Below are 13330 nucleotides of genomic sequence, written 5' to 3'. Positions count from 1 at the left end.
GAGTGGCGCAGTGGTCTAAGGCACTGCATCGCAGTGCTAGCTGTGCCACTAGAGATCCTGGTTCGAATCCAGGCTCTGTCGCAGCCGGCCGCAACCGGGAGACTCATGGGCAGCGCACAATTGGCCTAGCGATGTCCAGGGTAGGGGAGGGAATGACCGGCAGGGATGTAGCTCAGTTGATAGAGCATGGCATTTGCAACGCCAGGGTTGTGGGTTCAATTCCCATGGGGGACCAGTATGAAAAAATATATATATGTATTCACTAACTGTAAGTCGCTCTGGATAAGAGCGTCTGCTAAAATATGAATGTAACTTTAGTTGTTCTACAAACGTTGGGCTATATGTTTTGATTTTTAATACATTGTAAGGCTGCATGATGAGACTCTAATGATGATATGAAAAAAGTTGCTTGAAAGGCATGAGCTCTGCTTAGTTTTTTTGCGCAGGCTGTACACACTCCAATAGCCTCTCATTCACAATTTCACAAGCACTTGATAATGCCTCGAATTCCACGGCGGCATCCCCTTTGTGGCCGTAATGCACCCTAAGAAAATCCATGCCTTTTGCATGGAACAGTTGTGGGATGCGACAGATCAGAACATTTAGCTTAAAATGTTGATAAATTATTAGTCTATTTCTTCACATTATAAGCACAGCAATGCACACATGGTAGTAGGCTATAATCGCAAATGTTCCATTAGCGGAAAACACCGTTATCAAAAGTGACCGAAAATGCAATTATGCATGTAATGCTTTTATTATAAAGGTGCTTTTCTATGGTGAAAATGATCTTTCCCAAACTAGAAACTCATGCACTGCTTATATATATGCCAGTAATGCTCTACACCCCTTGTAAAGCGGATGAATGTGCTTCATTTTAAGAAGTTATTTGGCCACTTTAGTTGTGATACAAACCTTATTAAAACATGTAGGCCTATGGGCTAGGCTACATGAGGTGTGCGACTATGATTGGAAAAGGTCGCAGAAAAAAGTATTTGTTTCTTATGCTGGGCATCATTCACAAGTGGTGATATATAATTCACAAGTGAAAGGCTAATATTGTCACCCATCAGACTATTCTTGATTTAATCTTGTCTTTACTTGTCTTTACTAAATATTTGTCTTTACTAAATAATATATGTGTGACATTTGTTTTGATTTAGAATGGACCATTATCATGCACCTGTATCGAAACAGGGGCAGCGGGAAAAAAATACATGACATCAATGCACTTAAATAGCGAATGGAGGACGCTTTTCCCTGTGGTTTATTTTCATGCCAGCCAGGTAGGCTATACTCCTATTGTAAATATAAGCAATGTCCTTAGGCCTAGCCTATAGAAAGCTGATGGGATCCTCCTCTTTTTAGTAGCTGCCATCACTCTATTTTCTCCCGCAATTGCATAGCCTATAGAAATGTTACGCAACATGAGCTCATGGGCTCTCATTAAGAGTTTGATTCGATTTTCGATAACATTTGCATTGATGTCAGTGTGATTAGAGGGACAATTGAGTGCTGAGTACCAGGCAGTTAGCAAGTTTGGTAGGCTACTAATGACCAGCAGTAGCATCAGAGCTTGGAGAAGCCTAGTTACCATGACAAAACGGTCATGTGGAATTTGACTGCCTTCATGACTCGTAACCGCCGGTGTGGCGGTAATACGACACTTCATGGCTACAGACGTACTGTAAGTGCTACGGGTCGGTAGTCATTTAGGCAGGTTACCTTGGTGTTCTTGGGCACAGGGACTATTGTGGTCTGCTTGAAACGTAGGTATTACAGACTCGGCCAGTGACAGGTTGAAAATGTCAGTGAAGACACTTGCCAGTTGGTCAGCGCATGCTCGGAGTACACGTCCTGTTAATCCGTCTGGCCCAGCGGCCTTGTGAATGTTGACCTGTTTAAAGGTCTTGCTCACATCGGCTACAGAGAGCGTGATCACACAGTTGTCCGGAAACAGCTGGTGCTCTCATGCATGCTTCAGTGTTGCTTGCCTCAAAGCGCGCATAGAAGTCATTTAGCTCGTCTGGTAGGCTCATGTCACTGGGCAGCTCGCAGCTGAGCTTCCCTTTTTAGTCCGTAAAAGTTTGCAAGCCCTGCCACATCCGACGAGCGTCGGAGCCGGTGTAGTAGGATTCAATCTTAGTCCTCTATTTACGCTTTGCCTGTTTGATGGTTCGTCTGAGGGCATAGCGGGATTTCTTATAAGCTTCCGGGTTAGAGTCCCGCTCCTTGAAAGCGGCAGCTCTACCCTGTAATCCATAGATTCTGGTTGGGTACGTACGGTCACTGTGGGGACAACGTCATCAATACACTTATTGATGAAGCCGTTGACTGATGTGGTATACTCCTCAATGTCATCCAGTCTGTGCTAGCAAAACAGTCCTGTAGCTTAGCATCTGCGTCATCTGACCACTTCCGTATTAAGCGAGTCACTTCTACTTCCTGCTTTGGTTTTTGCTTGTAAGCAGGAATCAAGAGGATAGAATTATGGTCAGATTTGCCAAATGGAGGGTGAGAGAGAGCTTTGTACACATCTCTGTGTGTGGAGTAAAGGTGGTCTAGAGTTTTTTTCCCCTCTTGTTGCACATGTAACATGCTGGTAGAAATGAGGTAAAACGGATTTAAGTTTCTCTGCATTAAAGTCCCCGGCCACTAGGAGCGCCACCTCTGGATGAGCATTTTCTTAGTGCCAGCATCGGTTTGTGGTGGTAAATAGACACCTACGAAAAATAAATAGTGTAAATAGTGTGGTCTACAGCTTATCATGAGATAATCTACCTCAGGCGAGCAAAACCTTCATATTTGATTTTGTGCACCAGCTGTTATTGACAAATAGACACAGACCGCCACCCCTTGTCTTACCGGAGGCAGCCGTTCTGTCTTGCCGATGCACAGAAAAACCAGCCAACTGTATATTATCTATGTCGTCGTTCAGCCACGACTCAGTGAAACATTACAGTTTTTAATGTCTCGTTGGTAGGATTGTCTTGAACGGAGCTCATCCAGTTTATTCTCCAATGATTGCTTGTTCGCCAATAGGACGGATGGTGGAGGCGGGTTACCCACTCGCCAACGAATTCTCACAAAACACCCCAACCTGCGTCCCCTGTATCGGCATCTTCTCTTCATGCGAATGACGGGGATTTGGGCCTAGTCGGGTAACTCGAGTAAATCCTTCACTTCTGACTCGTTAATGTCTCGTTAAAGAAAAAATCTTTGAGGTGAGTAATCGCTGTTCTGATACCCAGAAGCTCTTTTTGGTCATAAGAGAAGGTGGCAGAAACATTATGTACAAAATAAGTTACAAACATCGTAAAAACACACAAAATAGCACAATTGGTTAGGAGCCCGTAAAACTGCAGCCATCTCCTCCGGCGCCATTCTAATAGCTCATCATGGGTTATTGTGTGTAGGCCAGTGTCACGCCCTGACCTGGAGAGACTGTTATTCTCTAGGTAGTTTGGTCAGGGTGTGAAACTCTATGTTAGAATTTCTATGTTTAGGATCTAGAATTGTATTTCTAGGTTTGGCCGGGTGTGATTCCCAATCAGAGGCAGCTGTCGCTCGTTGTCTCTGATTGGGGATCATACTTAAGTAGCCTGTTTGCCTACCTTAGTTGTGGGATCTTGTTTATGTTCCGTGTTAGGCTTGTATGTGTATAGCCTGAGGCCTTCATGTTACGATGTTTCTTATTTTGCTTATGTTTATCGAGTTAAATAAACATGTACGCTTTTCACGCTGCACCTTGGTCTGGCCTATCTCTCAATGTTCGTGACAGAAGATCCCAACAAAAACGGACCAAGCAGCGTGCCCAGGAGCAGCAGATACCCTGGACACAGGTGGGGAAGTCAATTTGGACTTGGGAGGAAATATTGACAGGTAAAGGACCCTGGGCGAAGGAGGAAGCCCAGGCAGGAGAGGATCAACGGTGACATCAACGGTGCCGGCCGAAGAGGAAGCCCGAGAGGCAGCCCCAATAAGACATTTTTTGGGGGGCTCACAGGGTGGACGACGAGGCAGCAGGAGGCAGGGAAAGGGCTGACTAGAGAGGAGGAGGCCGCTATTCTAGAGGTCCTCCAAGACCTGCGGATCGAGAGTCTGAGAGAGGAGGCCACCACGTTACGGGGGCTGTTAGATCAGAGGGAGCAGGAGGTATCCGTTCAGAGGGAGGCGCTACAGGAGGCTCAAAGGGAGAAGGAAGTAGTGGAGGCAAGGAGAGAGGAGCTGGTCAGGTAACAGAAGGAGCGTGTGTTCATAGAGGAACCTAAGTATGCAGAGATACGCACTGTGTCGCCAGTGCGCATGCACAGCCCAGTGCGTCCTGTGCAAGCGCCCCGCACGTGTCGTGCGAGAGTGGGTCTCCAGCCAGGACGGGTTGTGCCGGCTCAACGCTCCTGGTCTCCAGTGCGCCTTCACGGTCCAGTATATCCTGCGCCAGTCCCACGCACTGTGTCGCCAGTGCGCGTTCACAGCCCAGTGCGTTCTGTGCCAGCGCCCCGCACGTGTCGTGCGAGAGTGGGCATCCAGCCAGGATGGGTTGGGCCAGCTGTACACTCCAGACCTCCAGTACGCCTCCACGGTCCAGTATATCCTGCTCTGGTTCTACGCACTGGGTTACCAGTGCGCCTCACCATCCCGGTAAGCCCCGTACCTGCTCCCCGCACCAAGCCAGGGGTGCGTGTATCCAGTCCGGCACGGCCCGTGCCTGCTCCTCGCACCAAACCAGTGGTACCTGTCGCCAGCACGGTACGCCCCGTACCTGCTCCCCGCACCAAGCCAGTGGTGCGTGTATCCAGTCCAGTACGGCCCGTACCTGCTCCCCACACCAAACCAGTGGTGCGTGTCTCCAGTTCGGCACGGCCCGATTTGGCTCCTCGCACCAGACCTGTGGTGCGTGTCCCCGGCCCGGCAAGTTCTTGCTCCTCGCACCAGACCTGTGGTGCGTGTTCCCAGTCCGGCCCGGCCCGTTCCTGCTCCGCACCAGACCTGTGGTGCGTGTCCCCAGTCCGGCCCGGCCCGTTCCTGCTCCTCGCACCAGACCTGTGGTGCGTGTCCCCAGTCCGGCCCGGCCCGTTCCTGCTCCTCGCACTAGACCTGTGGTGCGTGTCTCCAGTCCGGCCCGGCCCGTTCCTGCTCCAGAGATGGGGATGGATACGGGTCCGGAAGTTTGCTCCACTCCGGAGCCAGAGCAATCCGCTCCACCGGTGCCTGATCCAGCTGCGGTCGGTTGCTTCACTCCGGAGCCAGAGCAATCCGCTCCACTGGTGCCTGATCCAGCTCCGGTCGGTTGCTCCACTCCGGAGCCAGAGCAGTCCGCTCCACCGGGGTCAAGTCCTGCTCCGGTCAGCGTCTCCACTCCGGAGCCAGAGCATTACGCTCCACCGGTGCCCAGTCCAGCTCCAGTCAGCGGCTCCACTTCGGAGTCAGAGCAGTCCGCTCCACCGGGGTCCAGTCCAGCTCCGGTCAGCGGCTCCACTCCGGAGTCAGAGCAGTCCGTTCCACCGGGGTCCAGTTCAGCTCCGGTCAGCGGCTCCACTCCGGAGCCAGAGCAGTCCGCAGCACCGGTGCCCAGTCCAGCTCCGGTCAGCGGTTCCACTCCAGGGGCAGAGAAGTCCACTCCACCAGGGTCCAGTTCAGCTCCGGTCAGCGGTTCCATTCCGGGTCCAGACGTCAGCCCCTCTCCAGGTTCGGGGTCTCCCACACCAGGGTCCAGACAGGGCCTGGGGCATCGTGGGGGGATTGCCGATCCAGGCCCAGACGTCAGCCCCTCTCCAGGTTCGGGGTTTCCCACACCAGGGTCCAGACAGGGCTTGGTGAATCGTGGGAGGAAGGAGAGGGGAAGCATCGCGCCGAGGTCCAGACCAGACCAGGGGCGCAACGGGGAGGCAGAGAGGGAGAGGTCGTCATCCCCGGAGCCGGATCCGCCTCCAAAGCGGAATGCCCACCCAGACCCTCTCCTTATGAGTCAGGTTGGTGCGGCCGGAGTACGCACCTTTGGGTGGGGGGGGTACTGTCACGCCCTGACCTGGAGAGACTGTTATTCTCTAGGTAGTTTGGTCAGGGTGTGAAACTCTATGTTAGAATTTCTATGTTTAGGATCTAGAATTGTATTTCTAGGTTTGGCCGGGTGTGATTCCCAATCAGAGGCAGCTGTCGCTCGTTGTCTCTGATTGGGGATCATACTTAAGTAGCCTGTTTGCCTACCTTAGTTGTGGGATCTTGTTTATGTTCCGTGTTAGGCTTGTATGTGTATAGCCTGAAACCTTCATGTTACGATGTTTCTTATTTTGCTTATGTTTATTGAGTTAAATAAACATGTATGCTTTTCACGCTGCACCTTGGTCTGACCTATCTCTCAATGTTCGTGACAGAAGATCCCACCAAAAACGGACCAAGCAGCGTGCCCAGGAGCAGCAGATACCCTGGACACAGGTGGGGAAGTCATTTTGGACTTGGGAGGAAATATTGACAGGTAAAGGACCCTGGGCGAAGGAGGAAGCCCAGGCAGGAGAGGATCAACGGTGACATCAACGGTGCCGGCCGAAGAGGAAGCCCGAGAGGCAGCCCCAATAAAACATTTTTTGGGGGGCTCACAGGGTGGACGACGAGGCAGCAGGAGGCCGGGAAAGGGCTGACTAGAGAGGAGGAGGCCGCTATTCTAGAGGTCCTCCAAGACCTGCGGATCGAGAGTCTGAGAGAGGAGGCCACCACGTTACGGGGGCTGTTAGATCAGAGGGAGCAGGAGGTATCCGTTCAGAGGGAGGCGCTACAGGAGGCTCAAAGGGAGAAGGAAGTAGTGGAGGCAAGGAGAGAGGAGCTGGTCAGGTAACAGAAGGAGCGTGTGTTCATAGAGGAACCTAAGTATGCAGAGATACGCACTGTGTCGCCAGTGCGCATGCACAGCCCAGTGCGTCCTGTGCAAGCGCCCCGCACGTGTCGTGCGAGAGTGGGTATCCAGCAAGGACAGGTTGTGCCAGCTCAACGCTCCTGGTCTCCAGTGCGCCTTCACGGTCCAGTATATCCTGTGCCAGTCCCACGCACTGTGTCGCCAGTGGGCGTTCACAGCCCAGTGCGTTCTGTGCCAGCGCCCCGCACGTGTCGTGCGAGAGTGGGCATCCAGCCAGGACGGGTTGGGCCAGCTGTACACTCCAGACCTCCAGTATGCCTCCACGGTCCAGTATATCCTGCTCTGGTTCTACGCACTGGGTTACCAGTGCGCCTCACCATCCCGGTAAGCCCCGGACCTGCTCCCCGCACCAAACCAGTGGTGCGTGTATCCAGTCCAGTACGGCCCGTACCTGCTCCCCACACCAAACCAGTGGTGCATGTCTCCAGTTTGGCACGGCCCGATTTGGCTCCTCACACCAGACCTGTGGTGCGTGTCCCCGGCCCGGCCCGTTCTTGCTCCTCGCACCAGACCTGTGGTGCGTGTTCCCAGTCCGGCCCGGCCCGTGCCTGCTCCTCGCACCAAACCAGTGGTACCTGTCGCCAGCACGGTACGCCCCGTACCTGCTCCCCGCACCAAGCCAGTGGTGCGTGTATCCAGTCCAGTACGGCCCGTACCTGCTCCCCACACCAAACCCGTGGTGCGTGTCTCCAGTTCGGCACGGCCCGATTTGGCTCCTCGCACCAGACCTGTGGTGCGTGTCCCCGGCCCGGCCCGTTCTTGCTCCTCGCACCAGACCTGTGGTGCGTGTTCCCAGTCCGGCCCGGCCCGTTCCTTCTCCGCACCAGACCTGTGGTGCGTGTCCCCAGTCCGGCCCGACCCGTTCCTGCTCCTCGCACCAGACCTGTGGTGCGTGTCCCCAGTCCGGCCTGGCCCGTTCCTGCTCCTCGCACTAGACCTGTGGTGTGTGTCTCCAGTCCGGCCCGGCCCGTTCCTGCTCCAGAGATGGGGATGGATACAGGTCCGGAAGTTTGCTCCACTCCGGAGCCAGAGCAATCCGCACCACCGGTGCCTGATCCAGCTCCGGTCGGTTGCTTCACTCCGGAGCCAGAGCAATCCGCTCCACTGGTGCCTGATCCAGCTCCGGTCGGTTGCTCCACTCCGGAGCCAGAGCAGTCCGCTCCACCGGGGTCAAGTCCTGCTCCGGTCAGCGTCTCCACTCCGGAGCCAGAGCATTACGCTCCACCGGTGCCCAGTCCAGCTCCAGTCAGCGGCTCTACTCCGGAGTCAGAGCAGTCTGCTCCACCGGGGTCCAGTCCAGCTCCGGTCAGCGGCTCTACTCCGGAGTCAGAGCAGTCCGTTCCACCGGGGTCTAGTTCAGCTCCGGTCAGCGGCTCCACTCCGGAGCCAGAGCAGTCCGCACCACCGGTGCCCAGTCCAGCTCCGGTCAGCGGTTCCACTCCGGGGGCAGAGAAGTCCACTCCACCAGGGTCCAGTTCAGCTCCGGTCAGCGGTTCCATACCGGGTCCAGTTGTCAGCCCCTCTCCAGGTTCGGGGTCTCCCACACCAGGGTCCAGACAGGGCCTGGGGCATCGTGGGGGGATTGCCGATCCAGGCCCAGACGTCAGCCCCTCTCCAGGTTCGGGGTTTCCCACACCAGGGTCCAGACAGGGCTCGGTGAATCGTGGGAGGAAGGAGAGGGGAAGCATCGCGCCGAGGTCCAGACCAGACCAGGGGCGCAACGGGGTGGCGGAGAGGAAGAGGTCGTCACGCCCGGAGCCGGATCCACCTCCGAGGCGGAATGCCCACCCGGACCCTCTCCTTATGAGTCAGGTTGGTGCGGCCGGAGTACGCACCTTTGGGTGGGGGGGCACTGTCACGCCCTGACCTGGAGAGACTGTTATTCTCTAGGTAGTTTGGTCAGGGTGTGAAACTCTATGTTAGAATTTCTATGTTTAGGATCTAGAATTGTATTTCTAGGTTTGGCCGGGTGTGATTCCCAATCAGAGGCAGCTGTCGCTCGTTGTCTCTGATTGGGGATCATACTTAAGTAGCCTGTTTGCCTACCTTAGTTGTGGGATCTTGTTTATGTTCTGTGTTAGGCTTGTATGTGTATAGCCTGAGGACTTAACGTTACCTTGTTTCTTATTTTGCTTATGTTTATTGAGTTAAATAAACATGTACGCTTTTCACGCTGCACCTTGGTCTGACCCGTCTCTCAACGATCGTGACAGCCAGTGACATAAAATCTCAATTTAATCAATTTTAAATTCAGGCTGTAACACAACAAAATGTGGATAAGGTCAAGAAGTGTGAATACTCTGAAGGCACTGTATATGCTTCATTTTCACAACTCTTAGCACACAAATCAAAACACATCATCAAAATGCTTCAAAATGACATTTTCAATTGACTGAGTACAACAAAGAAATTCAAAAATCACTTGTTCCCTGCACCAAATCACAATTTTTTCCCAATTTGTATACATATTCAATTTAATTATTTGCTTTTCACTATGCAATATTCACTTTGCATTGATATGATTCTTGTCATTTGTTAACAATACAATTAACTTTGACTTAATTAAACTGCTCAAAACCGACAACTACTGAACCAAAATTATATAGTGTCTAGTTTAAGTATATACTGTAGATTGATAAATGCTGAATACTATAAAATTCCACATTTACATCATGAAGATTTCAATTGACATCAATTTACTTAGGAAGGAAAAAATGTACTATACCAAATATAGCTGCGAGCAGCAATGAACGAGGTTCACAGGATGACAGAAAGGACACAAGATCAGTTGGATAAAAAAGGAAGTACTCTACCATGTAGGAACTATCTTCCTTTATGTCCAATCAGTGAATCCATTAACATGTTGATTTACATTTCAGTTGGTACACTCCACATTTGCATTCCAAAATACTTCAATACACTCTCACAGCTGTAATACGCTGACGGAGCAAGCGGCAGGACTTCCGATTTCTCATTTTACTGAATAAAAGATCCAGTTTTCACTACATTCAGACCACATAATATGGCTACAATATGTGATTGTACAGCTATACTAATCACGATATTTCACATGGTTCGTCTGCCTAATTTTTAATCTAACAGTCCACTTGGTCATTAGTTATTGCTCTAGTATATATGGTGCCACTGATGCCAATGACAGTGCCTTGTAAAAGTGTTCATACCCCTTGCATTTCTTCACATTTTAATACATTTTAGAAACACCTTTGGCAGCGATTACAGCTGTGAGTCTTCTTGGGCAAGTCTCTATTCTTTTCATAATTATTCAAACTCTGTCAAGATGATGGGGATCATGGCTAGACAGCAATTTGCAAGTCTTGCCATAGATTTCCAAGCAGATTTAAGTCAAAACTGTAACTTGGCCACTATCGTTGACAAAAAACTGTAAATAGGCATACATCCTTGACTGACACAAGAGCTGAGTTAGCCTGAAATCCAGGCCTGTTTTGTGCTGACATTCCACTCCTTGTACTCCGTGTCATATGCCAAACTTATTTGGCATGACAAGGAGCGACAGAGTGGAATGTTAGCACAAACAGACTGGTACCTGTTGTGTAGCTGTTAGAGGGGAATCCGGTGTGAGGAATATATGAACCCTGGACTCGTTTATCTACATTGTATATCCTGTTTCTCTAGCTGGTTCTCTCTCCCTTAGCCAATAACTATTGTGTACTCTTAAAGGAGCATGCACCTATTTAACATGAACATCACAGTACCCAGCCTAGAAAACGTATACAGTTTACAATTAATAATGTAGGCTTCATGTGTAAACAAAACTACAACAACAACTTTGATACATTTCAATATATTTAACATGATTGATGTTAGCCTACTCACTGCAGGGAACAGAGACATTGTTTTCACAGAATATTACATTATTATTACTCACAGTGTCTTCATCCTACTTCCCTCCATGGTGTCTCCCCATATCCAGATTGTATGGCTAATATTATTTACAAAGTAATCAAGCAAATAATCTAGACTCCATTAAAATACATATTGCCTGTGTCGAGTGTAGACTAGCAAACTTGAAAGTTAGCCAAGGTAAGCAAGCAGCAGGTTAGTTCAGTCTCCTCCCGGAAGGGCACGTCCGTATTGTACCATGGGTGTTTGTGGGAGTTACTCAATCTCATATTTCCTGACTATCTTTGTCATGACTTGCCCTCATGGGCTGAGGATCAAAGATTCCGGCTAGGCAAAGGTTTGAACACCCCCTTTCCTGTGGGCCAGTTTTATGACCGGTCGTAAATTCCTTGCAGAAAGAGTGTGCAAAGCTGTCATCAAGGTAAAGGGTCGCTATTTAAAGAATCTCAAATATAAAATATATTTTGATTTGTTTAACACTTTTTTGGTTACTACGTGATTCCATATGTGTCATTTCATAGTTTTGATGTCTTCACTATTATTCTATAATGTAGAAAATAGTAAAAATAAAGAAAAACCCTTGAATGAGTTGGTGTCTCCAAACTTTTGACTGGTATTGTACTCTTTGGCAGAATTCACCCAGCCTTCACAAGACCATAACATATGCAAATATGTCCCCTTTTGTGTTTTACACCTCCAGCAGAATAATTACATTTCTGTGTGCATGGTATCTGGTATCCATTCATTATCATCAATAGCGTCTCCAAGGTCTTCCTCACATTTTTGTTTTAGATGTTTTGTGTCACCAGGAGAAGCCTCTATCAACCCTTGATACAGTTTGGAAATCAACTTTAGAGGTTTATCAGACTGCCTTAAAATAGTTTCAAGCTTCTTGCTTGTCCAGTGTTTGCTGCACAGAGACAATAGCATTGTATCTGTAAAAATTCACCTCAGCTTCATCACAGACTAATCTTCCCTGGCTGCCTGACCCTGATGAGACCCCATGTCACCATCTTATCCTGCTAAGACATGATGAGCATAGTGTTGTGTACTGACTGTGCACCATGACAGTGTATCCTGTAGAGCTGTTTATACTGTGTCAGTGTGAAAAGTAGGGAACTAGCTAGGGATGAAACATTAGCTAACGTAAAATGTCCGTTACACTACTAGCTCAGCACTGGGAATAAATATGTTTTCTGTCAAACAGCAGTTACCTTTCCAGCTCGATCAGTCAACTAAGGAGTAGACAGTTTCTGCTCTCCTTGCTTTTACAACTCTGCGAAAAAGCGCAACACAGACAACAGCTACCTCTGTTCATCTCTCCCGTGCTGGTCCTATACGCCAGCCTTTTAGAAGCTTTGCCTTCACACAGCCTGTCCGCATGCTCTGTTGTGTATGTGCGGTCCTAAATCCAGCCGGTTGAAACCAGAAAACAGCCTACCCGACTGTTCTGAGGTGTCCACATGGTCCTAAAACACACAGGAGCCTTGTTTTGCATCACAGTGCAATGATACTGGGGAGGACAAAAATGCAATTTCAGACTGTGGGGGGGGGGGGGGGGCATGTCCACCCCCCCCCCCCCCGTCCCCAGTGAAAGTTACGCCCCTGCTGTGCACTTCTTTTGACCAGAGCCCTATGCTCTATATGAGGAAAAGGGTGCCATTTGGGAAACAACTTGATGTTAATGTAGTGGAGCAAAGATCATCTTTGCTCACATCAGTGAAGGCCTACTTGTACCTGTACCCCAGTGTGGTGGTAACAATGGTGGCTGATGGAACAATAGTCAGCCTCCCAAATGGTACCCTATATATAGTGCACTACTTTTGACCAGAGCCCAGGGAATTAGAGTTAAATGATCACATGATACAGCTCTCAGTAGGTTAGAAAATATATTTTCATACATAATATAATATTTATATTCATTTGAGCACAATGACAAAATGCCATCATTTCAGTTTAGTCTCATTTAAATCAGGACAAAAGCCACATCTGTAGGTAGGTATTTATTGAAATACATATTCTAATACATTGTAATTTATTTATTTGTTGCTGTCATTGGTAAATAAATAATTTGAATTTTATTTTGGTCCTGTAAAAGAAAAACCCTAATAAAATCTAACAGCATATAGCCTATGGCATCCAGTGGGAGATATGATAACAATAAAACGTGTTGTAGTGGTTGTAATAGGCCATGATCCAGGCTGACTACGTTGCAGACGCATACCAGATCGCACAATGCCTGGATAGGTGTTTAACATATAAGCTAACCACATCACATGATATAGCAATCTGATGCCCGACTGCACAGTCCATGACGTGGCACGCAACCATTGGTTGATGCAGTGCAATGTCTGCAATGTGGTTAGCCTGGAACATGACCAATCTTTTATCACACGGTTAGAACAGAGCTTCAAGACAAGCCACATAGGAGATGCTATACTGACACGGCTGATGCCCAAATTGATTACGTATGTTGCACAGTGAGAGTCAAGCGGAGACAAACAGATTTGCTTAAGTCAGTTCATTCAGCCAGTCGTC

At 49.4% G+C, this 13330-nt stretch overlaps 1 protein-coding gene across 1 annotated transcript in view; it reads right to left on the bottom strand.

Moving 5' to 3' along the window:
- The window catches only part of LOC311113023 (sterile alpha motif domain-containing protein 9-like), a 34333-nt gene extending 23391 nt beyond the window's left edge, over nt 1-10942 (bottom strand). Inside the window, exon 1 of the mRNA XM_084156146.1 lies at nt 10818-10942. The gene's annotated coding sequence lies outside the window, so the exon portion shown is untranslated. The remainder of the gene's footprint in view (nt 1-10817) is intronic.
- Nucleotides 10943-13330: the final 2388 nt, after the last annotated feature.

The sequence above is a fragment of the Coregonus lavaretus genome, assembly GCF_964263955.1.
Source record: "Coregonus lavaretus genome assembly, chromosome: 39".
NCBI lineage: Eukaryota > Metazoa > Chordata > Actinopteri > Salmoniformes > Salmonidae > Coregonus > Coregonus lavaretus.
The sequence above is the reverse complement of the archived record's forward strand: the minus strand, read 5'-3'. Positions and strand labels throughout refer to the sequence as shown.